Source organism: Monodelphis domestica, chromosome 6 (assembly GCF_027887165.1).
Source record: "Monodelphis domestica isolate mMonDom1 chromosome 6, mMonDom1.pri, whole genome shotgun sequence".
NCBI lineage: Eukaryota > Metazoa > Chordata > Mammalia > Didelphimorphia > Didelphidae > Monodelphis > Monodelphis domestica.
The window spans coordinates 202,645,413-202,671,474 of NC_077232.1; the positions used below are offsets into that span (position 1 = coordinate 202,645,413).

Sequence of the window (26,062 nt, forward strand, 5' to 3'; positions counted from 1 at the left end):
CCTCCACAGCCACTTCTGGGAGAAGAGAAAGAGGGCAGAGCTACACAAACTTATATCCTCCCATGTTAGCACCTAACGTGAGAAGGAACATGGGATACTGGGAGAGAGTCCCTGGGGAGCAAAATTCTAAGTATACACACTACCACAAAGAGAGCTGCTATAAATATTTTAGAAGATATAGGTTTCTTTCCTTTTTCTTTGATCTCCTTGGGGAAACAGACCCCCCCCCCCCAAGTTGTATTGCTGGTTTATGATTCCTTTATTAAAAGAGCTTCTTTTTATGACTGTGATGCAATGCTGCTACAACATAAGAAATGGTGAACAAATTAATTAATGAAAAACATAGAAAGACCTTCATGAAATTATGAAGAGTGAAAGGAACAGAACACTAACAGTACATTACATACAGCAAAGGAAATGTTGTTTGAAGAATAACTTGTGTATATCCACTTCCAAAGAAAGAAATGATAAATAGAAATTGGTAAGACCAAGTTTTTATATACACATTATCTTACTCTCTGGTATGTCATCCAGATCCTGTATTTGTACATTTGGTTCTTGATAGCAAATACTGGACTTTATTTTTTATAAGGTTTCTATTTTTCTTTTTTCCATATTATTCATTTTAATAGAGTAATCTTTTAAAACGCAAACCACAAATCATATACCCATAAAAACAAGTGATAAATCATATGTATTTAACTATATTTAAAAAATCATTTTATTACTTGCTTCTCATTCTCCCAGCTTACAGTTTTTTGAATCTCTATTTTAAAATCTAATGAATTTGAACAGGATCACAAAACTAGTAAGTACCTAAAATAAAATTTGAATTCAATTCTTCCAGATTTCAAGTCCAACAATCTTCCCTCTGCACTACCTAGCTATTCCTCCTTTCTTTACATTGTCCATAAATTTGAACAATATATCATCCATGTTATTTTCCAAGTCAATGATAAAAATGATGAACAAAAAAGTTTTAGAACCCTATATTACTCCACTAGATACATCCCTCCTGGCTAACATTAACTTATTAGCCACACTAGTCTTGAAATCCAGGCATTTAATCCATCCTGAATCTATGCAATTGTATTTACATTGAACTTATCAATTTTCTTTACATGCTAGATTATCATGAGATCTTTTGCTGTATATCCTCATCTTTCCTCTAATAAAGGTTTTAGAATGGATTAGATGGTATAAAGTCATAATCTTATTTTTTAAAGGGAACTGAATTCCCCAAATGATAGATTAAAAGGATATGATGAAGAAATTCTCAAAGAAAGTAATTCAAGGAATTAATAACAATAGATTCAAAATCACTTAATTGAAGAAATGCAAATTCAAGAAAAATTTGAAGTTTTACCTCTTACCCACATTATTGGCAAGGATGACAAAGAAAGGAAAATACCAAATGTTAGAGGCATTTTGAAGCATTACTAATGGAGCTCTTAATTGATCTAGTTATTCTAGAAAGCAATTTGGCACCATGCAAACCAAGGTCACTAAACTTTGCATATCCTTTATCAAAATTTTGCCATTATTAGGCCAGTACCCCAGAGATTAAAGGAAGAAAAGGATTCATATATACAAAAATCTCATAGTTGCTTTCTTAGTAATGACAAAGAATTGGAAAAGGGGTTTGGTAACTGTCAATTGGAGAATGGTTGAACAAATCATACTACAATACACTTATACCAAAAGAAATGATGAAAGTGATTTTCCTTATCAGAAAATCCAGGAAGACTATTCAAATTGATGCAGAGTGACTGATGTAAACAAAAACCATAAAACAATTTACAAAACAGCAACAACATAATAAGGATAAATGACCTTAAAAGATTTAAAGGATGGTCAGCCACAGGTCCAGGAGAGATGCAAAAGGAAACTTATATTTCTGGATGTGCACAATATGAGAATTGTGAGGGAGAAGTCAAAGGCTACTTTTTGATCTTAAGTGACGAAAACTGTAAGCCTAAAAGAACCATTGGCATTCTGTGTGTTTTAATTTTTGTCATTGCTGATTAGTTATTTAAGTTATGTCTTACTATGTGACCCTCATTCGGGGTTTTCTTCACAAAGATATTGGAGTGGTTTACCATTTATTTCCTTCTCCACTTCAATTTACAAATAAGAAAACTGAGGCAAACAGAAGAAGGAAATTACTTTTCCAGGTTCACATGGTCAGTTAGTGTCTGGCGCTGGATTTGAACTCAGGAAGATGAGTCTTCCCGACTTCCAGCTCCATACTCTATTCACTGAGCCACCTAGTTGTCCTCTATGTTTTAATGCAGTCCTGAAAATGAAACTGTTTTCATACATGACTGAAAAATTGGCTTGCCTTCCCTCACCCTATCTCCCTTCCTTATTCTCTCCAAAGTTTCTCCAGGTAGGTTTCTCCCTCTTCCTGCTTATTTTTATCAAAAAGCGATGTCACCTGTCGCCTAAGCCTCCTAATGAGGTCTACAGTCAACTTCTCAGGACAGCTGTCTGATCTTTTTCTTTAAGAACTGAAAAATTAGTTCTTGTTTTCACCTTCCTTCCCTCCCCATTCTGCTTTTTTACCCCATGTACATTACACACACATACATGCCCACACACCCTACAGAGTAAAACAAAAATCAACCAACCAAATCAAGTACTAACCGGGGATAAACTTTACTTTTGTTACCATAGCAAAAAATTCTACTCTTTGGTTTGCTACTCATTTTGGAAACTCAAAGCAAATGAAAGTGAATCTGTAGAAAATAATCTTTTAAATTGAAGCTTTCTATTCCGCCAAGTTTAACTATAATGAACAATCTATTCTTCCCCCTCTCTTCTGAAGCCTCGATTCTGAGGAACCTGAGTCAGGTATTTCTCTAGGTATTGAGGTATTTAGAATTATCTTCCCAGAGGACATTTGAAATTTCATACCAAGGTAAATGACTGATATCAGCACTCTTCTTTTCTCATCCTTAAAATCTTTCACCTCCTGGAAATGGTTATGAAACCAAATCATTCTAGTTCTCAGAATTCTCAACCAAAAGGGAATATTCTCTCCTTGGGAAGAGGAAGAAGGTGCTTTACCCTTATACCATAATACTGTTTCAACTATTTCCAGGGGTAAAGGGAAGGAAAAATTCATTTGGGGTCCTTGTCCCAACCTCAACTTCCATCTCCCAGAACATCATGGGGGACAAAGGATGAAAAAACTGGCAGACATTGAGTTAGAGAAAGCTTCTCTGAAGATTGAGAACTCAGAAGGCAAAAAGTGCCCATAATCCAGGTGCTGTGGAGTCCTTGAATGATAGGTTTCTCTGCATCCAGGTACTAGGAACTGGGTCTGAAAAGATAATGGGGTCACAGAAATAGTTTGATCTAAGGTGAAGAAGCACTTTGTCTTAAAATAAAATCTGAACTCAGACAGTTACTAGCTATATTGACAAGTCACTTAATCCTGTTTGCCGCATTTTCCTCATCTGTGAAATGAGTTGGAGAAGGAAATGGCAAACCACTCCAGGATTTTGGCAAAGAAAACCCCAAATGGGATCACAAAGAGTTGGACATGACTGAAATGATTCAAAAACAGTAAGAGCTTTCACTTATACCTGATTTACAGAAGACTGGAGGAGCCTGGATGCTAGGGATCTATTCATAGATCAAAAAAGAATTACTGAAATAGCTACCAGAACAAGTAGAGAGGTTGATTGTTAGAGATAATGTGGCATTTAGAGCATGTGGTTCTGCTAGATGTTTCCAAGAGAGAGTTATACAAGGATATAAGGAGAACATGCCATGTGAGGCCCTGGCTGCCATGATTAATATAACAATGAAGTTATTTGATCAGGATAAATCTTTGATGCCCATGCAACTAAGAGTTGGCCAAATATTGTGGTTTCTTCAAGGTTAACTATATACCTGTCTTTAAATGCCCTGAGCTTGTATCACATTGCCCTTAGTCGCCTTGACCTATGATGTCAATGGGCTCAGATCAGGCTTATAGAAGCAAATCCTGAAGCCATACAAAGCGGCACAACGTATCAGTGCCTAGGCTACTACCAGATACATACTGGCCAGGACCATTCTTTGAATTATGATATTTAAATCTGATACCCAAATTTTGGAATCTACTATTTTTATGTAAGTCCTGGCTCCTTAACAAAGTTATAAATTAAACAGTTAACAGTATCATCTTTATAAATGAAATATGAATAAATATGGATGGTGGAACCTACAAAACATGATATAACAATAGACGGGATACATAAAGAAGAGACAAAAATCTATGAATTGGTTTCTGTTATACTTTGATGGACCTATGATTTAACCAATGTGACCATTCCTGGAACAGATAAAAATCATTCCAGTGTCACATTGAGGCAATTTTCACCTGTTTTCCTCTAAGTCCAGCCAGAGATTCATCCAATGTATCTAAGGTCCACATCACAATACAAATACACTACTTCAATATCTTTATCAAGAATACCCCAAATGAGATCATGAAGAGTTGGACATGGCTGGGAAAATTGGAAAACAGTATGGGAGAGATAGATCAACATCTCACACCCTATACCAAGATAAATTCAGAATGGGTAAATGGCATAAATATAAAGAAGAAAATTATAAGAAATGAGGTGAACACAGAATAGTATACCTGCCAGATCTATAGAAAAGGAAAGAATTTAAGACCAAGCAAGAGATATAGAAAATTACAAAACGTAAAATGAATAATTTTGATTACATTAAATTTGTACAAACAAAACCAATGCAACCACAATTAGAAGGGAAACAACACATTGGGGAAAAAAATCTTTATAACAAAAACCTCTCATAAAGGTCTAATTACTCAAATTATAAGGAACTAATCAATTGTACAAAAAAAAATTAAGTCATTACCCAATTGACAAATGGTCAAGGGACATGAATAGGCAGTTTTCAAATAAAGAAATCAAAACTGTCATTAAGCATATGAAAAAGTGTTCTAAATCTCTCAGAGAAATGCAAATCAAAACAACCACTTCCTACTTAGCAGAATGGCCAATATGACAGTAAAGGAAAATAATAAATGTTGGAGGAGATGTGGCAAAACTGGGACACTAATGCATTGCTGGGACTGATCCAATCATTCTGGAAGGCAATTTAGAACTATGCCCAAAGGGCTTTAAAAGAATTCATACCCTTTGATCCAGCAATAGCACTTCTAGGTTTGTACCATAAAGATAAAGAACTGTGGAAGTAGAAACATAGAAGAAATGACAAGTGGCTCTTGGTTTTAAAAGATTGCTCTATTACAATAATGAATAATATGGAAAGTCATACATGATAATATCTGTATAACCCAGCAGAAGTACTTATTGGATCCAGGTAGGGGGAGAGAACAGGGGAGGGAAAGAAAATGAAATATGTAAACATGGAAAAATATTTTCTAAATAAAATATATATTAAAAAAAACAAATAGAATGACAAATCATGGATTTTGAGCTATAAAGAGACATGAGAAGCCATTGAGTCTAACACCTTCACTTTATATATTGAAAAACAGGTACAGAAAGCTTTAAATAACTTGTTCAGGGTTACACAGTAAGTATATCAGGACCAGATTTTAACTTAATGTGGAATGTATGGAAATATGTGAAAGAGATATCATTTCACTAAAGTCAGGAGCACCCAGTATGGGAGCTTCTATTAACGTGATTGCAACCTGTAATCTAAGGAGAGGTTTGAGGCACACAGATTAGGTGACTTGCACAGGGTCATACAACAAATGAAATACAATCCAGTAAACTAATTTTATAATTCCCTGAAATAGATATAGACTTTCATTATTTGTTTACATTTCGGGAAAATGTACCTATATTGAAAGTGAGAGCGGCACAGCCCTTTTCCATATGACATATTTCATTTTTTGATTTGCATTTGAGGAACCACATGGGAGGTAGACCAATTTTATACCCTGAACTGAACAACAAAGGAAGTCAAGCAAGCTCATGTGCAGAAAAAAGGAGAAGTAACTCAAATACCACCAGCAGAGAACTTGATAACAGCATTTCATCTGATCCTTCATTAATGGCCTTTGACAAGAACCTTTTTGAATTTGGAATCCTGTGTGCAATTATAAAACATTATACATAAAGGGCCACAATAAACTTGCTGCTTAAGATTAGCCTAAAGAGATGAAATCCAAAAGGATTCTAATTTAGGATGCAATTTTAAAAATTTATTTTTCATTTAAAAAGACTTACATACTTACCCTGCATTTTTCTATTTGCTTAATACACATCCTTTTAAATATCTCATATAGCCATTGCAACATTAAGCATGAATGATTTTTTTATATGTGTCATTTTCTAAAAGGCATGTACTCAACTCGTGAATTATGACACCCTGAATTCAATTTCCCAAGAAGATTTGCCCTCAGTGATTTGGTCATAATCCCAGACACCTGCAACTAGCTGACTAGAAATGAATCAGTTGCCATGAAGGCTACCCAAACAAAACCGCTGCTTTGGAATAGATTTACTAGGGGCTGATGAAGAGCCAATATTCAGCAGGCAACATAGTCCTACTGCCAACATCAATGGATGGTGGAGTGGTATCTGAGCACAGTAGAGAGAAAGAATGAATAGATAATACATGATGTAAAATCCAGATCAAATTGCTTACCATCTCTGAGAGGGGAGAGGAAGGGAAGGGAGAAAATGTGTCTTATAATTTCAGAAAACACAAGTTGCAAATTATTATATGTAATTGGGAAAATAAATAATCTTTGAATAAAAAAAGAAAAAAATGATGCATAATCTGGTGTGTAAACAGAAATTCACAAGAAAAGGCTAGAAAAAAGGGGAGAAATCAGGTCATTTTATAATTCCTGGGCATTACAGTTCAACAAGCTAATGCTGACTTTAACATTTCCAGATGAAATTCTCAGTACTCAGCTCTTGCCTCTCTCTGGATGTGGTTTGGTTCCAAGTCAGACTCAGGAATTTAAGTCCAGTTTGAGATTGTGAGAGATCCAATGGGACTGTACTAGTTGGCTATGATCTTCTAGTCTAGTCCAAAGTTTTCAAGGAGAATTTTCTTAGTTGGGACAAAAATAATTGTAATTGGGGAAAGGAAATATCAGCATGGTATCTGATAGGGGTGATGGATTGTCCAACTCCATTTGCAGTCACACTTGGAGGGGAGAGGGGAAGGTGCTCTCCCATTCACTAGAAAGTCTGACTGGTACCCATGTGGGGCTTGAGGATGAAGGCAGTTTCAATGAGAGGGGTACTATGTTGGTAGCCAAGAGAGTACTACTGGCCATGTTAGCTAGAGATGAAATGTGGTACATCTTTTCTGGCCCTAGAATATCAGCACTTTGGGTTAACCCTCTGCCACTAGTGTCTTGGCCTAGCCTCATCCCAGATTAGTTTCATATGAAAGGTTCCTGTGAAGATAATATTTTCATGGGCCACATCACAACTACTCTTGGTGAGCCTTAGGGACCTAGTCCAAGTATGTATCCATCTTGCTTAAGGTCATAGGACTCATATGGGTCAAAGGCAATGCCTGGCAACAATGCCAGCTCTGTATCCCTTCTGATCTGATACACAGATAAAATCAGAAGCACCTATGGAGGCAGAATCAAAGAACAATTTAAATGACAAGTTGAAATCAGACTGACCTCTCATTTGATAGGATAACATAGACTTCCAGGTAAGCATGGTGGCTGTCTAGACATGGGACACTTCCCCTCCTCAGACCCACCAATATATACTACCTCAAAAGACCCCAAAACCATTTTCATTAGAATGAAGGGACTCTACAGTGGGGCACAGCATTGAAGGTATGTGGGATTTGGGCATTTCCACACTATAAGGGGGTGAAAATGCTCCCACCCAAACATGAGCTGATCTAACCTCCCCCACCCCACTTATGGAGCCAGAGTCAGAGCCAGCAAGAGCCAGAATCAGCCAGTGAGCAAGGGACACCTCTGGAGTGAGCAAGGGGCACTTCTAGGTCCTTGGGAGCTGACTAAAAATACCGAGGACCTACCCATGAGAGCAGCTACACCTGAAACCCTGGCGGGCTGGGGAGCACAGGCCATGGGTGCTCTTGGCAAGGAGGCACAGAGAAGAGCAGCAAACAGCAGAAGTTGCTGAGATTGGAGAACTTGCCTCAGGCAAAATCCTTGCTCCTTGACTCCATACAAAGAGAACCTGCCCATCTCACTCAGATCTCTGACTAAAAAGGGAAGGAAAAATCCCCAAAGTGATGGCAAATTGTACCCAGGAGCCACAACCTCCATCCATCACCACCAAAAAAAAAAAAAGGCATTGACCCTCAAATATTTTACTGAGGAAAACCCCAGGCTACAGAGGAAATACAGGAGGAAATTCAAAGAATGCCAAAACCTTCCAAAAAAAAATGGAAATTGTCCACAAGTTCTTGAAGAATTTAAATTGGAGCTTATTCAAAAGGTTAACCCTTCTGGCAAGAAAAATGAGAAATAGTTCAAAGAGAAAATAACAGTTTGAAAGACAAGAACTCATAATTGGAGAAACAGTTGGAAGCCATGAAAAGCAGGATAGGCCAAACCAAAAAGGAAATTCAAAAGATTAAAACAGAAAACCAAAAGATTATAACAGAAAACCAGGACTTAAGGACCAGATTTGGGCAATTGGAAATCAATGATCTTGCAAAACAGCAAGAATTAATAGAGCAAAGTCAAAAGACTGACAAAATAGAAGAAATCATAAAATATCTCACTGACAAGGTGACAGATCAAGAAAACAGATCATGACAAGACAATTTGAGAATCATTGGTCTACCTGAAAAGCCAGAAATAACCAGATATCTTGACATCATACTACAAGAAATCATCCAAGAAAACTGCCCTGATGTTCTTAAACAAGGGGGCAAAAAATATATTGAAAGAGTTCATAGAACACCCTCTACACTAAATCCCCAAAAGACAACTCCCAGGAATGTAATTGCCAAATTCCAAAGCTTTCAAGCTAAGGAGACAATTCTACAAGAAGCCAAAAAGAGACAATTCAGATACCAAGGAGCACCAATCAGGATCACACAAGACCTGGAAGCTTCCACACTAAAGGACCACAAGGCCTGGAACATGTTTTGCAGAAAGGCAAGAGAACTAGGTCTTCAACCAAGGATCACCTATCCATCAAAACTGACTATGTATTTCCAGGGGAAAGTATAGGCATTCAACAAAATAGAAGATTTCCAAGTATTTGATAGGATAACAAAGTGCAAAGAGTCTCTGAGCCCAAAAGTTACTGGATCAAAAACTTTTTTGTGCGTATGATTATTGTTCCTTATGGGTAAAGATTGAAGTCTTGGTGACCTTTATGCATGCTTGAAAAAATACTTTTCATGGGAAACAATCTTCATTACAAAAACCTCTGACAAAGGTCTAATTACTCAAATTTATAGAGAGCTAAACCAATTGTACAAAAAATCAAGCCATTCTCCAATTGAGAAATGGGCAAGGGACATGAATAGGCAATTTTCAGTTAAAGAAATCAAAACTATTAAAAAGCACATGAAAAAGTGTTCTAAAAAAGTGTTGGTGATGGAATACTATTGTGCTCAAAGGAATAATAAAGTGGAGGAATTCCATGGGGACTGGAACAACCTCCAAGTGATGCAGAGTGAGAGGAGCAGAACCAGCAAAACATTGTACACAGAGACTGATACACTGGTACAATCAAATGTAATGGACTTCTCCATTAGTGACAATGCAACGACCCTGAACAACTCAGAGGAACCTACGAGAAAAATCACTATCCACATCCAAAGGAAACACTGGGGAAGTAAAAACACAGGAGAAAAACACCTACTTGAATACATGGGTCAAAGGGATATGGTTGGGAATGTAGAGTCTAAATGAATATCCTAGTGCAAACAACAACATGGAAATAGGTTCTGATCAAGGACACAAGTAATACCCAATGGAATTGTGCTTCGACTACAGGAAGGGTGGGTTGAGTAGAGAGGGAAATAATGTAATTATGGTAACCAAGAAATAATGTTCTAAATTGACTAAATAAACTAATTCAAATGGGAAAAAAAAAAACAAAAAAAACCACTTTCCAATCTTCTATGACTCCTTACTGTGTCATCTTTTCATTCACCTGGTTCAAGGCTACTATCGAAGAAAGTAACATTTTCCAAGGACTTAAAAAGTAGATAATTTTCTTAAAAAACAAAACAAAACAAAAAATACGAGTTAACTGTACTTAGGAAAACATTGCTGGATCCCACAGCTCTTATTCCATGCCAGCAGCTCTGTACAAATGTGTCTTTTTTGAAGGAACCACAGTCACTTCCAGCTTTGGCTATTCTCCTTCATGGAAGTTGTAGTACAGTGGCAAAAATTCTGACTGGAATCAGATGACTTGGGTTCAGAGCTCAGTTCTGATACCTCCTGGAGTCAGGAAGAACTTAATTCAAGTTCTGCCTCAGACACGCAATACTTTTGCGATCTTTGGCAAGAGAACTAATCTCACTCATTTTCTGTTTCTTTACCTCATAAGGACCTATATACATTATTAATATATAATCTAATGAATATATTAGTAATATTAATAATAAAGTAACTATTTATTGATTTTTCACAAAGTTGTGATTAAATGAGAAAACGTAAAGCATTCTGCAAACTGTAAAGAATATGAATTCTATTGTTGTTATTGATGAACAAAGGACAATGAAAATTCTAAAGGGAGGAAATATTTCAAGCTAAGGTGATAAAGAAACAGGATGAGAAAAGTTTTCATGGAGAAAGTAACTTGTAAAAAATGAGCTTTGAACAGAAATGGTAGGGAAGGGTCTGAAATTCCAGTGTGAGGAAAGGCACACAGCAAAGTAAGGAAGCATAGGACCTACTCCTAGAATGGTGAAGAATCCAGTTTGGATGGAAAATCAAGGACATCAGGAAAAGTGGTATGAAAAGTATGCAAAAGATGGATGGAACCAGATTGTGCTTTGAATGCTCAGCTAAAAACTTTGGATTTTCTTTGTAAAGTAATGGAGAACTACTGAAAATCTTTGAATAGGGTAATTATGGGGTGAAAGCTGTATATTTGGAATAATCTGGGAAATTTTATAGGCTAGATTGGAGAGGGTAGAAAATGGAGGCAGGACACAAGTTAGGAGGCTACTGTAGCACACCAAAGGAGCTGGAATGAGACTGGGAACAAGCTGATGGCAAGAGGCATAGAAGAAAGATGGGTATAAAGAGATATCAGAAATAGAACTGACAGCATCTGGCAACTCATCGAGCATGGAAAGGAATAAAAGATGACACTGAGGTTTTAGCCACAATGATTGCTAAAAAGCTGCCATGGACCTTAGCTTCTTAAAGGTAGAAGACTACAGGCATTATTTTTTTGGCACCAAATGGACACAAAAAGAAAAGTCATTACATATTTTTCATTTAATTACACTATTTGGGGGTAGACATTGAAAAAAGCAGAAGGGAGTTGCCTTTTTTCATTGCTCAGAGATACTTCTGTACCCAATTTGAAATGTTTTTTGTTTTATTGGATTTATTTAATTAAAAAATGTTATTTATTTAGAATAGTTTTCCATGGTTACAAGATTTATGTTTTTTCCCACCCCTCCTCTTTTCCCCCTCCCATAGCCAATGCGCAATTCTACTGGGTTTAACGTGTCATCGATGGAGATATTGGATCTTTTTAATAGAACTAAAGTAACAAGAAACTTAGACTTAAAACTGGACTTAGTTTAACTTTCCCCTTCATACCACATAGCCCTGTATTTTTTACCCATCCTTTGCTCTCACCCCTCCAACTCTTTTTAGAAAAAAAAAATTAAAAGGAAAGAACCATCTTTTTTCCTTTTCTAAGACTGATGCTTCTATCTATACATGATCTTATTCTTCAGGTCCCTGTTTTCTCCCTTCTATTTTCTAAATCTATTCCTACTATCTATCTCTCCTACTAGACTATTAGTTAGAGGATAGTCTCTGACTTTTGGTGTTTTGCCTGCTGTTAAAGGGGATACTAAAGCACACTATGATCACTGCACATGACAAATGTAAAGTTCTTCACATTTTTAAATGTGCCATGGACTCCCTTTGGCAAACTGGTGATGCCTAGGGACCTTTTCTCAGAATCATATTTTTAAGGAAATGCCTACTTCCTCTCCTCCCCCTCTTTCCAACTACCTCTTCACCTACTTAAAAACAAGAACAACAACAAAAAAACCCTTACATTTTGTCTTGATATTTAATATTTGTTCCAAGGCAGAAAAGCAGGAAGGGGAAAAGGGGTCAAATGACTTGCCCAGGGTCACACATCTAGGAAGTGCTTGAGGTCGGATTGGAACATAGGACCTCCCATTCCAAGACCTATTGAGCCACCTAGCCTACCCCTCATCTCCTATTTTTTAAGCTCCACTGTTTTGTGTTGTCTGCCCTCCTTAGAATGTACATTCCCTAAAGGCAGAGATTGTTTCCTTTTTTGCTTGTATTTGTATTCTCAGTGTTTAACCCAGTGCTAGGCATTCAGTAAGCATCTAGTAAATGCTTGTTTCCTCACTAGCCTCATAGATCTATTGTAGAAAAGATGCTTTAAGTTGTAAAGCAATTGCCTACAGTTGGGTATACAAAATAAAAGGTGTAATCATCCTTTAGAACCATTTAAGATTCAATTATGCTATTATGGTCATTTTGACAAAACAAATATATTTAATTCAAGGATGTTCTGACCACAAAACACATTTGTACTTTGCAAGGAGAAAAAAAGACAATTTCTTGTTTGTGTTTCCAGAAAGTCTCTAGTGTCTCAATGCTCCCAGGAATGGTTTTCCACTTCTAAGCATATAAAAATCAATTGTCATTTCACCCAATAGGTAGAGAGCCTTTCTCAACCCAGGGCTGTTAAACATCACTGTGGCTATTTCAGCGTATGTTTCCAGGTATACAAATAGAAGAGTGTTCATTTTGATTTATCTGAGTTTTCCCTTTGGGTCTCTCGAACAGAAAGGCAACTACCTTGCCGTTGTTTTTCAAATTAATAGGCATTTGAACTAATGCTTTCCATTGCCAGAATTTCTGCTTATTTCTGAACTTTCTCCCTATTCATCAATGTCATTTGTCCATTTCTCTCTTGTCAGGCTTTCATTTTGTCTCTCCATCTTTTCATCACCCTCTTGATCTTTTCCTGTTGCTCTCAAATGTTTTCACCATGAAATCATCTAAATGATAAATGGGGATCCCTTTTCCTCTACACCCAATGTGGATGAAATGTATTAATTATGTATGCCTGATATAATCATTTTGTATATCTCTTCCCTGTCATCCTTGCCCTTCCATTATGTCTTTAAGTGTCTTCGTTTGAAATGGAACAAAAACCATTTTTTAAAAACGTAAAGCTTGAACACAAATTTTAGTGAAATGCATAACTCCATCTCAAGTTCTATGAGCAACCTACAGGAAAGCAAATCTCTTTTTTTAATAGAAGTGATAGGAATTATGGCTTGTGACCTTTACATTTTATCTAGTGCTGGTCATTCCAATAACCTCATTTGCAGACGCCTAATATGAAGAAGGGCTAGCCGATGATGACTAATTCCCATTTTAATCTATTCTCCTGGTGACTATAAATCAAAGTGACTGATTTACAACAAGAACCAACAGCTTTGCATTCCAACAACTTTTGAAATCTTTTCAAACTCCTTCCATGTACAGAATACCCAAGATATTTGGACTTATAATTTAGAAACCTCCGGAAAGAAATTGCTCTTTCTTAGCTCCTGCAGCAACAAATGCATATTTTTAGTCCCATGTTTCCTTTTTACAACCAAAATCTAAAGTAAAGCTTCCTTCCAGTTTTTATTGTAGTTTTTAATTGACTTCTCTTTGGATTCTGTCCAAGGAATATTTTAGGATGATGGTGAACTGCTCATGGGCTCAGATTGACTTCATATGTCCATGCTACATTTTATTCACTTTTTTTTGGTAGTAATCTGTTACCTGCATGTAGAAGATTGCATTTTTATATATGTTGGGCTGCTTACATTGTGGCAATAAATTATATTGATAACCGTGCTTGCAGATTCTAGGACTCAATCTCTGTCTGTGTGGGCTGCATTAGCAACTAAATGAGAGAGCAGGAAAATAATGCAGATATAAATTGGCACAGGGTCGTGTGGGTAGGAAAAGAGTTGTTCTTGGAGTCAGAAGATCTGGTTTCAAATCTTAGCTTTGTTAACTTATTACCTTGGGCATCCTTGGGTGAGTCACTTAGCTCTGTAGAGCTCAGCTTCATCATTTATAAAATGGAGTAGTTAAGACTAGGTTATCTTGAAGGTCCCTCCTGGTTCTAATTCTATGACCTGTGTGATTCTATGACCTAATGATTAATCTACAACTGTTATCTGATTGAGTGCTATCAAACAAATGAACTTGACACTTCCTCTAAATTTTGTAGAAATGAGTTTTTGGCCTTAAAAAAATATGTTGAAAGGGCAATGATGTAAGTATGGGATAGTATATTTTTTTCTAGGTCTATTTTATTTACCTACAGTGACACACAAACTATATATAAATTTCATTTGAATTAGAGGGGATGAAAAGTAGTTGTAGTTGAAAACCAATCTTTCACCAATGTAGTAAGAATAAAATCTAGATAGTGATACCATATAGGTATGGCCAAATACACTTAATATTGTAGATAGTCTAATTGGCACTGGGAAATGTACTGAGATCATTTGCCAAGAGGTTGTTGGGAAGCTGGTCTACATTTCTTGATAAACTGAGAAAGATGGAATGTTAGGGAACACTGACTGTCTGTGAAGGTACTCTGGTGGAGAGCCAGAGGTATCTAGTGGTTATCCTATAATGCTTTGGTTTAGTTTAAGCACAATCTAGACAGACTAGTAGCACCCAACTTTAACAGAAACATATCTTCTTTGCAGGTCAATACTGTCTCAGAAAACCACAGATCGACATTATATCTATGTGGTATTGAATTTTTATTTATTTTGTTAAACATTTCCCAATTATATTTAAATCTGAAAGGAGTTTTATGGCACCCAGCTGGCTTTGAGTTTGATACCTCTGGTATAGAACAATGTTCTTTTGTCTCTGCATATTACCTAAGGTTGAGTCTTGAATCCCTTTCTTTTTCTTTCTCAATTTAGGATTCAGGAACAGTTGAACTAGAATCTTAGCTCCAATACTGGCCAGACATGTGATTTAAACTTTAGGAATTTCAGCTTCTTCATCTAAAAAGTCCGGAAAATAATACTTGCACTACCTATCTCACAGGGTTGTAGTGAGAATAGGATTATATAAATGTGATTTGTTATTATCAGTGTAATAATCAACAGCTTTGACATTCATTAAGTTGATTTAATTTCTAAGACATTTTTCAGATAAAAACAATTAATCATTAAGTTGGAATTGTCTAGAACTGTGATTTCATTGGTCTAGGAAACTATTGGGAAACATTTAAGACTTGGAAAAGTTTTTATTTTAAATTCCCATTTATAATCTAATACATATATCTAAATATAATTAACTTCTATGTAATAGGGTATTACCAGATGGTCCAAAAAACCTTTAGTTAGAGATTAGCTGAAGGGAGGTAGGATGCTTTGGCTCTCTGCCCATAAATGCTCAGCTTTAATATGGAAGTTAAAGGGTATATTCAAATGAAATTGTGACTTCATGTGTGGGTGAAGGAATAGACACTACTACCTAAGGCCAAAGAGTTGGACAGAGAAAAATGCTTCTGATTATCAAGAAGTACAGGCCCATTATTCCAAGTCTGAATTCTTAGAAAACACCAAATTTAATTCTAATAAACTTAAAGACTAAAGTCTTTAAGAAGAAGTAATAGGAATAGCTAGGTGGTTCAGTGGATGGAGTGTCAAGGTCTGGAGATGGGGAGAACTTGGATTCAAATCTGATCTCAGACACTTCCTAGCTGTGTGACCCTGGGAAAGCCATAACCCCAATTGCCTAGCCCTTAACCTTCTTCTGCCATGGATATCTGGATACTTAATGCTTTGGCTTGATTCTAAGAGAGAAGATATGTTTTTTTTTTTTTAAAGGATAACCAGTAACATACCTTATTACCTTATTAGACCATCAAAGAGGTTTAGCTGTCTTAGGATCAAGGTACTGATCTAAATAAAGACAGACAAAGAACTCGGAGCAAAAGACAGGAAATGAGAATCTTAATTCAAGATTGGGATGGAATGGTAAATGTTCAAGTAAGATGACGGTCAGTGAGCAAATTAGAGGGGGAGGACCCTTGCATATGGGAATCAGGCAAAGTTGTTGTTTAATGCAATTCCAGAAAGTTACAGGATGTACAGAAACTGAAAGGTATAAGCTTTAATATCAGATGACTTTGATTAGAGCTTTCTAACTAGAGGTCATGTTCCCAAATGGCCAATGTCGTTCAAGTTTTTGAAAGGCAGAGTGCAAGTCTATCTTGAATAAACTCCAGCCACATTTTGGATAACTAAATTATAGCATAATGGATCTAAAGCTGGGAGAGGGAGTAGAGATCTGGATTCTAAGCCACTTATTTTCTGCTGGTGGTGTTTAGTTATTTTCAAGTGTGTCCAACTCTTCATAATTCCCCCTGCCCTTTTGGGGCACAGATACTGAAGTGATTTGCCTTTTCCTTCTCCAGTTCATTTTATAGATGAGGAAACTGAAGCAAACAGGATTGGGTGACTTGGCCAGGTTCATACAGCTAATAAATGTGTAAGGCCAGATTTGAACTCAGGTTTTTTCTGACTGGAGGCCTTGTACTTCTATCTGCCCACTCATTTTACAGATGAGGAAATTGATATTCAGAGAAGTTCAATGACTTGGATTACATGGCTAGTAATTATCTGAAGAAAGATTTGAACTCAAGTCTTCTTGATTCCAAATCTAGGGCCTGATCCATTAAACCATAATATCCATCATATTGTATATTGGCAAAGAGATGCAAGGAGAGGAACAGAATCTGATGTGCTCAGGATGGGGGACTGGTGCCCCTTGGGGAGAGAAGACTATTCTTCCAGTCTCAGAAGTAACCTACTTCACCTATGTTGCAGAGGCATTTTAATTTCTGATCCAAATTAGAAACTGACATTTAAGCTTGAACACTTCGAGGGACAGATGCAAAAACCTTTAAAGAGAACTCCTCTGCAAGATTATAGGCAGGATATGAGGAAAAATACCATAGAATTGCTGAAAATGCTTAAGCTGTAAATATCTTAGACATAAAATGGGATTTAGTGGTAAATTTTACTGTACCAAATGTATTTGAATTTATAAACACAACCTTCATGTTCTATTTGCATAGTACATCAAGGACATGTACAATGAATGCAAATACTTAAAACGTGTGTTTGTGTGAGTGAGGAGATTAGGAGGAGGAAAAGAGTGTAGGACATTACAAAATTGATCTTTATTAACCATTGTATAGATGTTCTCTGGAAATAATAAAATTTTAAAATTGCATATGAATCAAAATAACTATTATATACAAATTGATTTGATACTATCAGTTGTTAAAAGAAGTCATATTAAAATTCTCATTTATTCTAGAATATAGTAGATACTTAATAAGTGCTTGTTAATTGACTTGACCTACATTGACTGAAGCAATCCTGTATCTTTCAAGACTTTGCCAGTAGAGTATAAATTTTGGCAAGTCGTACCAAACTAATGAATCAAGATAAAGTATTGTCCTGACAATATGCTTGCAATTTGAGAGTTTTAGGACTTAAGAGTTTGAAGAGACACTAGAGAACATGCAATAGTGCCAAGCTTTTCTTTTTTTTATTTATGGATGAGTAAACTGAGACCCAGAGAGAAGAAGGGTCTTGCCTAAGATTATACAGGTATAAGTAGTTAGATGGAATTCAACCTCAAGCCCACTGATTCTCAGTACTGTCAACTGTGGTATGATTTGTGCTTTGTTACAGGTAAATGAGAGACTCCTACCTTGTAAATATCAGATAGTGTGGGACCAACCTGAATCATCACTGGGCTTCTTTAATGAAGGCTGTAATGGATGGTACTGTCCACTCTGAAGAATGAGATCATTTCCGAGACTGTACCAGTAATGCACGCAAGGGCAAATATCAGCTCTCATTTTCCTCATTTGATCATTAAATAAATGATCAAGGGTTCATTTAATGACACTAACATATTCCAATTTTGACTACTCCAAGTGGAGAGAATGCTAATGTCAAAAGCTAGACTATTGGATTGCACTCTTGGGAGACCCAAATAACTCACTTTAGGCAGGTTTCCAACTTTGCTCATTATCTAGATATCTTACCAACTCAGCTGTTATTAAAATGAATGGGAGAAAGGTCTTGATTCATTTCAACAAGAGTCAGCAAGACAAAAGCAAAGGAATAAAGAAAAGATGCTGCATTCACTAACCTTTTATAAAAGTCCTTTCATTTCCTCTCTGAAATAAATTCTTTCCAATTAGATTCAATTAGCATGACCTTTTTGATCTAGTAGTCAAGACTCTACTGTTTCACTTTGACGTCTCTTATATGTATTGGAACAAGAGTTCCAGTTTCTTCTACATATGCATCAATTGAAGAAATAGAATGTTCAAAAAATTTTGTTTCTCTAAACATAAAAGATAAAAATTAGGTTTATTTCCCAAAGTAATCAGAAAAAGAACCCATATATTCTAAAATATTTATAGCAGCTCCTTCATGGTGACAAAGAATTGGAAATTGAATGGATGTTCATCAATTGGAAAATAGCTAAACAAATTGTGGCATATTGTGATAGGAAACTATTGTGCCATTAAGCAATTATAAGCAGGTTAATTTTGGAATAAAATGGAAAGACCCTACATGAAATGATGAAATTATGAGTAAAAAAAGGAGAACTAAAACAACGTTATATACAGCAATAGAAATATTCTTTGAGAAATGTCTTGTGTTTGTCCTCCTCCAGAGAAAGAACTGATATAGTTTTATATATACATATCTTTTTGTCAAATGATGCCTTATCTAATGGGGAGAGAAGGAAGAAAAGAGCTAGCTGAGTATTTTAATGTAACTAATGTAACTAAACATTTAAAAAATCTAATAGATTATTGTTAAGGAGATACTTCATATATCATTTATTAGAATCTGGTACCTATGTAAGATAAAGTTCTTTAACATTTCTGGCAAGTCATTATCTGCTTGAAAACTCCATGATGAAGTCACTACTATACATCTAAATCATTATAATTAGCATAGTCATCTTCACCAACTTTCTCTTTATAACTACTACCACCATCACTACCACTACCACCATCATTACCATCCTAAATGCTCCTCGAGTTGTCCTCTAGGTGTTTTCATCAGGGCTTACCTCTCAATAGTTTGATTCATTATAAAAAATAATTTATCTATCACACAATAACCTGCTGAATATTAATCATAAACTAAGAACAAGACAGTGACTTGTCTCTAGAATGTTTCCATCTGAACTCCATCAAATATAAAATGGGAAGATTAGAAATAATAAAAATAAGAAAGTTGGCATCTATATGGTACTTTACAGCCTTGCAGAGTGCTTTACGTACTGTGACTCATTTGATCTTGTGAGAGTCTATATCATTGTTGCTAAATAATTTATATTTTGTGGCCCCAAAATGGAAATTCATTGTTACTCAAGCATTTTGGCTCCCCATTGTTTTTAAAATCATTAAAAATATCTCAACTTATCATTTAAAATTCTTCAGAGTTTGACTCCAGAATTCCTCCCTAGAAGTATTTCCTTAAACTCTCCTTTATGTACTCTAGGTTCTGGACAAATTAGTCCATTTTTTATTTCCCAAACTTGATGTTCCTCTTTTCAAGTTCTATAGGAAACAAAGGTAAAAATTCTCGTACGCCTAAAACACATTCCCACTTTACTTTTGCCTCTTAGAACCCCTAACATCTTTCAAAGATCAACTCAGTTGCTACTTCCTACTAGAAGCTTTTCCTAATCTCCCTATTTCAGGTGATTTTCCAAGAAGTACATGACATTAAAAAAAATTAATGATATTTCAAAATAATTGATTTCCTTTGTAATCATAAGAATTATATTATGTATCTAAGAGCATATTCTTGGAAAGGGTCCATATGTTTTATTGGACTGTCCAAGGGGTCAATAGTAAAGAATCCCTACTTCTCAGTGCTTTTAAATTCTCTTTGCTCAAATTATTTTATATTTACTCATCTCTATGAATGTATTTCCTCTTTAATCCCCTTGAGGGACAGAAATGGTTTTTCCTTTTGTTTTTGTATGAACAATCCCTTGCAATAATGAATGCTTGTTGAATTAGACAGTTCTAATTGTTAGTAAGCTCTTCTTTGTATTGAGTTGAAAGTCAAACAGATGGTGAAATAATGGAGAATTCAGAAACAGAGTTATTGGGAATTGGTTGTATGAACTGAGGATATTTAATCTAAAAAAGAGCAAACTTGAGTAGGGTTGGGAATAGAAGGGAAATATGATATCTATTTTACTATCTTCAAATATTTGAAGCTCTAAAATGCAAATCAAGACAGCTCTGAGGTATCACCTCACACCTAGCAGATTAGCTAACATGAGAGCAAAGGAAAGTAATAAATATTGGAGGGATGTAGCAAAATTGGGACTCTGATAAATTTCTGGTGGAGTTGTGAATTGATCCAAACATTTTGGAAGGCAATTTGGAACTATGCCCAAATCGCGCTAAATGACTACCTGCCTTTGATCCAGCCATAGCACTGCTGGGTTTGTACCCCAAAGAGATCATAAGGAAAAAGACTTGTACAAGAATATTCATAGCCATGCTCTTTTTGGTGGCAAAAAATTTGAAAATGAGGAGATGCCCTTCAACTGGGGAATGGCTGAACAAATTGTGGTATATGCTCATGATGGAATACTATTGTGCTCAAAGGAATAATAAAGTGGAGGAATTCCATGGGAACTGGAATGACCTCCAGGAATTGATGCAGAGTGAGAGGAGCAGAGACAGGAGAACATTATACTCAGAGACTGATACACTGTGGTACAATCGAATGTAATGGACTTCTCTACTAGCAGCAATGTAATGATCCAGGACAATTCTGAGGGACTTACGAGAAAAAACACTATCCACATTCAGAGGAAGAACTGTAGGAGTAGAAATGCAGAAGAAAAACAACTGCTTGATCACATGAATAGATGGGGATATGATTGGGGATATAGACTCTAAATGATCACCCTAGTGCAAATATCACTAATATGGAAATAGGTCCTGATCAATGACATATGTAAAACCCAGTGGAATTGCATGTAAGCTTCAGAAAGGAGTTGGGGGAGGGAAGGGAGGAAAAGAACATGATTCTTGTAACCATGGAAAAATACTAATTAAATAAAATTTTCAAAAAAAAAAAAGACAAAAACAAAACAAATATTTGAAGCTCTAGAATGAGAAAGGAGTGAAAATCTGCCTGCAGAAGCAGAACCAGGATCACTCTGATCACCATATTGAAGTTGATTTCCTCATTCAATTCTTGCATACATCTATTTCTTAATAAACTAGCACACAAAGTCAGATGTGAATATACACAATACATTATAAAAGAGGAAAACTTTACTGTATGAATCACTTACTTCTAAGATAATCTTTTTTTAGAGAGGTTACTAACAGGATTTGCTTTAATTTCAATTTCCTCTTTCCCCCTCATTTTTATCAAAGAATAAAATCTAGCTGAATAATATATATTCAAGAAGCCTGTAAGGGACAATGAAGTCTCAAATAATGTGGGACTGGCCATTTGTACAATAGAATTTCAGAAGCAGCAAAAATCATTGTCCACTGGAATTACTAATTTAACAGAAGACATTATAATACTCAGTATAACAGTAAAACTTGAACTTCCTTGACACATGAAGTAATCAATGCATGGAAACAGAGAGGGCAATATGGTAGGGGGAGAAGAATATGATGAAAGAAGAGTTTTAGGAAAGATAAGTTGATAGCAGTATGAAGAATGGATTATAAATCAAAGAGATTTTTCTGGCAGACACAAATTGGATGAGTTGGATTAGAAAGTCTTTTGAAATTCTTTCTAACTCTGCAAGTGTGTCATCCAGAAGGGCAATGAAGGAAAGAAGAAGAGCCAAAGATAGTGCCAAGGGGGACTGGATCAATAGAGAAAACAAAAAAGGGTAGCTATGAAAAGGAATAGTTTTGTGAAATGGGGCAACAGGAAATAATAGTTAAATTGTAATACTTAATTCCCAATGAATTTATATAAATACATTATTTCAATGTCACTAGTTTAATTTTGAACTTTAAACTATATTGGTTCAATGTAGGGATGATGGAGGACATCTAGGAATCCTCTCTATGGTGTTCCTGAAAATTGCTAATCTGCTTTCTTTTTGAAAACCTCTACTAGTGCTCCAGAGCAGCCAAACCTTCCCTTTTTTCTAGATCTATTTGTTAGGAAATATTTTCTTATATAGAAGTGAACCCTATCTTCTACCTATTGCTCTGATATTCTCTCCTTATATTATAAGCAGAATAAGTCTATTCCCACTTCTACCTGACAAGCCCTTAAATACTGGCAGATAATTATCAGGTCCTTCTCAAGTCTTCTCTTCTCCAGTCTAAACATTCAATGTTTTCATGGAATTTTTTACTCATGGTCTTTCCCATTATGGTTACTCTCCTCTGAATGTTCTCTCTTTAACACTTAAAAATATTCAGGGAAAGGAAACCAAGATTGTCAGTCTTGCACTTCGCCTTTAAAACAAAGCATCCAGAAGTAAATAAATAATATAAATATATATATATATATATATATATATGTATGTATGTTTATGTATATGTGTTTCAGATGTGGTTTGACCAGTAAGACTTATCTGCCAGCAAGTAGAATAAATAGATAGAAGGTTTTGATTGTAATATAGATGAAGAATGAATGCACTGTCAGGAGCTCATTAGGACTACCTAGACCAAAACAGTTTTTGAAGAGGCAGCTAGGTGGCTCAGTGGATAGAGATCCAGGCTTAGAGACAGAAGGTCCTAGGTTCAAATGTGGCCACAGAGACTTCCTAGCAGTGTGACCCTGGGCAAGTCATTTGACTCTCATTGATGAGCGCTTATTGCTCTTCTGCCTTGCAAGAAAGGTTTTCTTTTCAAAAGAGTGTTTAGGCCAGTTCCACATTGTCTTAAGTATTGGACAAGATGTAAGGTTCAAAGAAGTTTGTAACAGCTCAATTATATTAATATCAGATTTTCCCCACTAACCTAACCTCCATGTTGTTGACAATACAGTTATTTTAATGACTTTGGCTGCTTTTCCCCTAGAAGTAAAAAATATTCCTGTGTTGCTTAGGAGTCAGGCATAGAATGTATTTGTGGGGATTTAAGCAATGGGGAAATATATATTTAGCAAATTTGGTCTCCGAGCTCCTTATCTGATTCTTCAAAATGGATCTCAGCTTTTTGAGGTTGCAGAGAACTGGAAATAGGGAAAGCTTCAACCAACTATAATAAACAGAAGAAAATGGAATATTACTGTGACCTAAGAAGTGATGAGTATAAAGACTATAGAGAAGCGAGGGAAGATTTCTATGAAATGATATTAAGAGAAATAAACAGAACCGTTAGGAAAAATAAAACTTACACTGACTTACAATAATGAAAAAAGAATAACAACAAAAATCAATAAACCCTGCATAATTCTGATAATCACCTTCTTCCTTTTTTGATGACTAAGAGTAGGGAACAAAAAATATAATGCTGTGTGATTTAATACATTGGTTAAATTTACTAAATTGTATTTTTTTCTAAAACCCTTATCGTCTGCATTAGAATCAATACCATGTATTGGTTCCAAGGCAGAAGAGTGGTAAAAAGCTAGGCAAAGAGATTAAGTGACTTGTCCAGGGTCATACAGTGAGAAGTTGCTGAGGCCAAATTGTTATTTAAAAAAAATAATTTGTTGCAAGGAAAGACTCGCAGGAGGGAGGAAGGAGAAACATATTATAAATGAAGGTGATGAAAAACAGAAGATATAACTTTAAAAAAATATTCAAGGGGGAGCAGCTGGGTGACTCAGTAGATTAAGAGCCAGGCCTAAAGATGGGAGGTCCTAGGTTCAAATCTAGCTTCAGATACTTTGTAGCTGTGTGACCCTGAACAAGTTGACCCTCATTGCCTAGCCCTTACCACTCTTCTGTCTTGGAGCCAATACACAGTATTGATTCCAAGATGGAAGGTAAGGGTTTAAAAAAAAAAAAGGAGTTCAATCTTTCATTCATGGGAATTGTTGACAATTGAAGGACATTTTTACGTCAATTTCTGACACTATCTTTTTCTAGGATAACATTTACATTTTAAATTACCATGACTATTCACACTAAGTTTGAAGTTCACCATAATACCCACTTGTTTTCCCGTAATGACTAAACATGCCACTTATGAATAATGGCACAATGAAAGGAATACTGGCTGGGTTCAAATCTGTCTTTTGATGCTGAGTGTGTATATCACTTTAAGCAAGTCAACTAATAATCTTCCTCCATCTGTTTTCTCTTCTGTGAAGTTGGACTAGATGGCCACTGAGTTTCCTTCTACATCTCAATTTATGATTTTTCCCCTCCAAAACAATAAGTTGCTTTTTGAACTGAAAAGTAGAATTTATTCCTATTAAATTCTCCTTATTAGATCTGACCTTTTATTTTACCCTAGTAAAATTCTTTTTGATTTGGCTCTGTCATACAACATGCGAATCATCTCAGCTTTGTCATCTGAATGCCATAAGAATGACATCTCTGCTTTTATGACTTGGATAAAAGCAAAGATGGAATTTTCATGAAATTTGCAGACTAAAAGCTGGAAGAGAGAGTTACCATGTCTAATAGCACAAGGCCAACGAAAGATGCCTTCAGGTTACTATCCAGGTATGAATAAATATTTCTGGATTCAAGTCATTGAATCAACTTGAAAGCTACCCAGCCATTATCTTCTAGCACACCTGTGACAACTTGTCCACAATCACTGTATGAGATACTTCACCAATAATCTAAGTATGCTATCCGTACAAATTTCCTCTGATCTACAAATTGAGCAACCCTATCAAAAAAGGAAAGAAGATACTTCTGCCTTAACTGTTCTTGTTGAAGCCTTGCTGACTTCCCATTCTGTATGCCTCAAAGCCAGGAATTTAACAAAAATGTTGCGGAATTTTGCCAGGAATCAGTCATACTCGTCATCCTGGAAGATGAATCTTTCCTCCTTTTCAGAGAAAGAGGGAAATATAACCCTGTCTATGGTCCCTTTTGCATTATCTGCAACTTTTTAGAGAACTAGTGACTAGACAGTCATATTCACTAGTACACTGTGGAAGGAATGTCTTCCAGCCTTGATGACTCTCAGTGAAATATGCTTTATTATTTCTTCACTTCTCTTTTCAATTCTTTGTTAAACATTATTGATATCTTGTTTCCAGGCTAAAGACACTCCCTTTGGGAGAGTAAAAGAAACTAAAGATTTAAGAAAAGACCTTTGGTTATTGTCCTTTATTGCTATCTGATCCACTGAGAGCAACAGCTCCTTTTTTTAACCCCTTCTTTCTTTAATCTATTTCCCTTCTAAGAAATAAAATAATCCTCATAATAGCTAACCTTTATGGAAAGCTTTTTAAGGCCTTGACAAAGAGCTGGACATTATTATCTTGTTTGATCTATCTAGAAAATCGATAGATGATACTATTATTCCCATATTACACATAAGGAATCTGAGAGTGAATGATTAAGTGATTTACTATGATAACACTGCTATTAAATGTATAAAATAGGACAAGAGTAGGAGATTTTTTGACTCAGAATAATCATTGCATAGCTAGGTGGTACAGCAGATAGGACACCAGACTCATGTCTGTTCCTAGGTACTGGTTGTATATCCCCAAGCAAGTCATTTAACCCGGTTTGTCTCAGTTTCTTCATCTGTAAAATGAGTTGGAGAAGAAAATGGCAAACCACTTTAGTATCTTTGTCAAGAAAACCCCAAATGGGACATTAATTCATTGTGGTGGAATTGTAAATTAATCC

The 26,062-nt window shown here is 35.8% G+C and overlaps 1 protein-coding gene and 1 long non-coding RNA gene across 9 annotated transcripts in view; one reads left to right on the forward strand and one right to left on the reverse strand.

The window, feature by feature from the left end:
* The window catches only part of LOC130455083 (uncharacterized), a 40,209-nt gene extending 21,714 nt beyond the window's left edge, over positions 1 to 18,495 (forward strand). The window contains exon 3 of the long non-coding RNA XR_008912955.1: positions 17,947 to 18,495. This is a non-coding gene — a long non-coding RNA (uncharacterized LOC130455083). The remainder of the gene's footprint in view (positions 1 to 17,946) is intronic.
* Positions 1 to 26,062, reverse strand: part of MARCHF1 (membrane associated ring-CH-type finger 1) — a 1,076,407-nt gene that overhangs the window by 91,776 nt on the left and 958,569 nt on the right. The window lies entirely within an intron of this gene.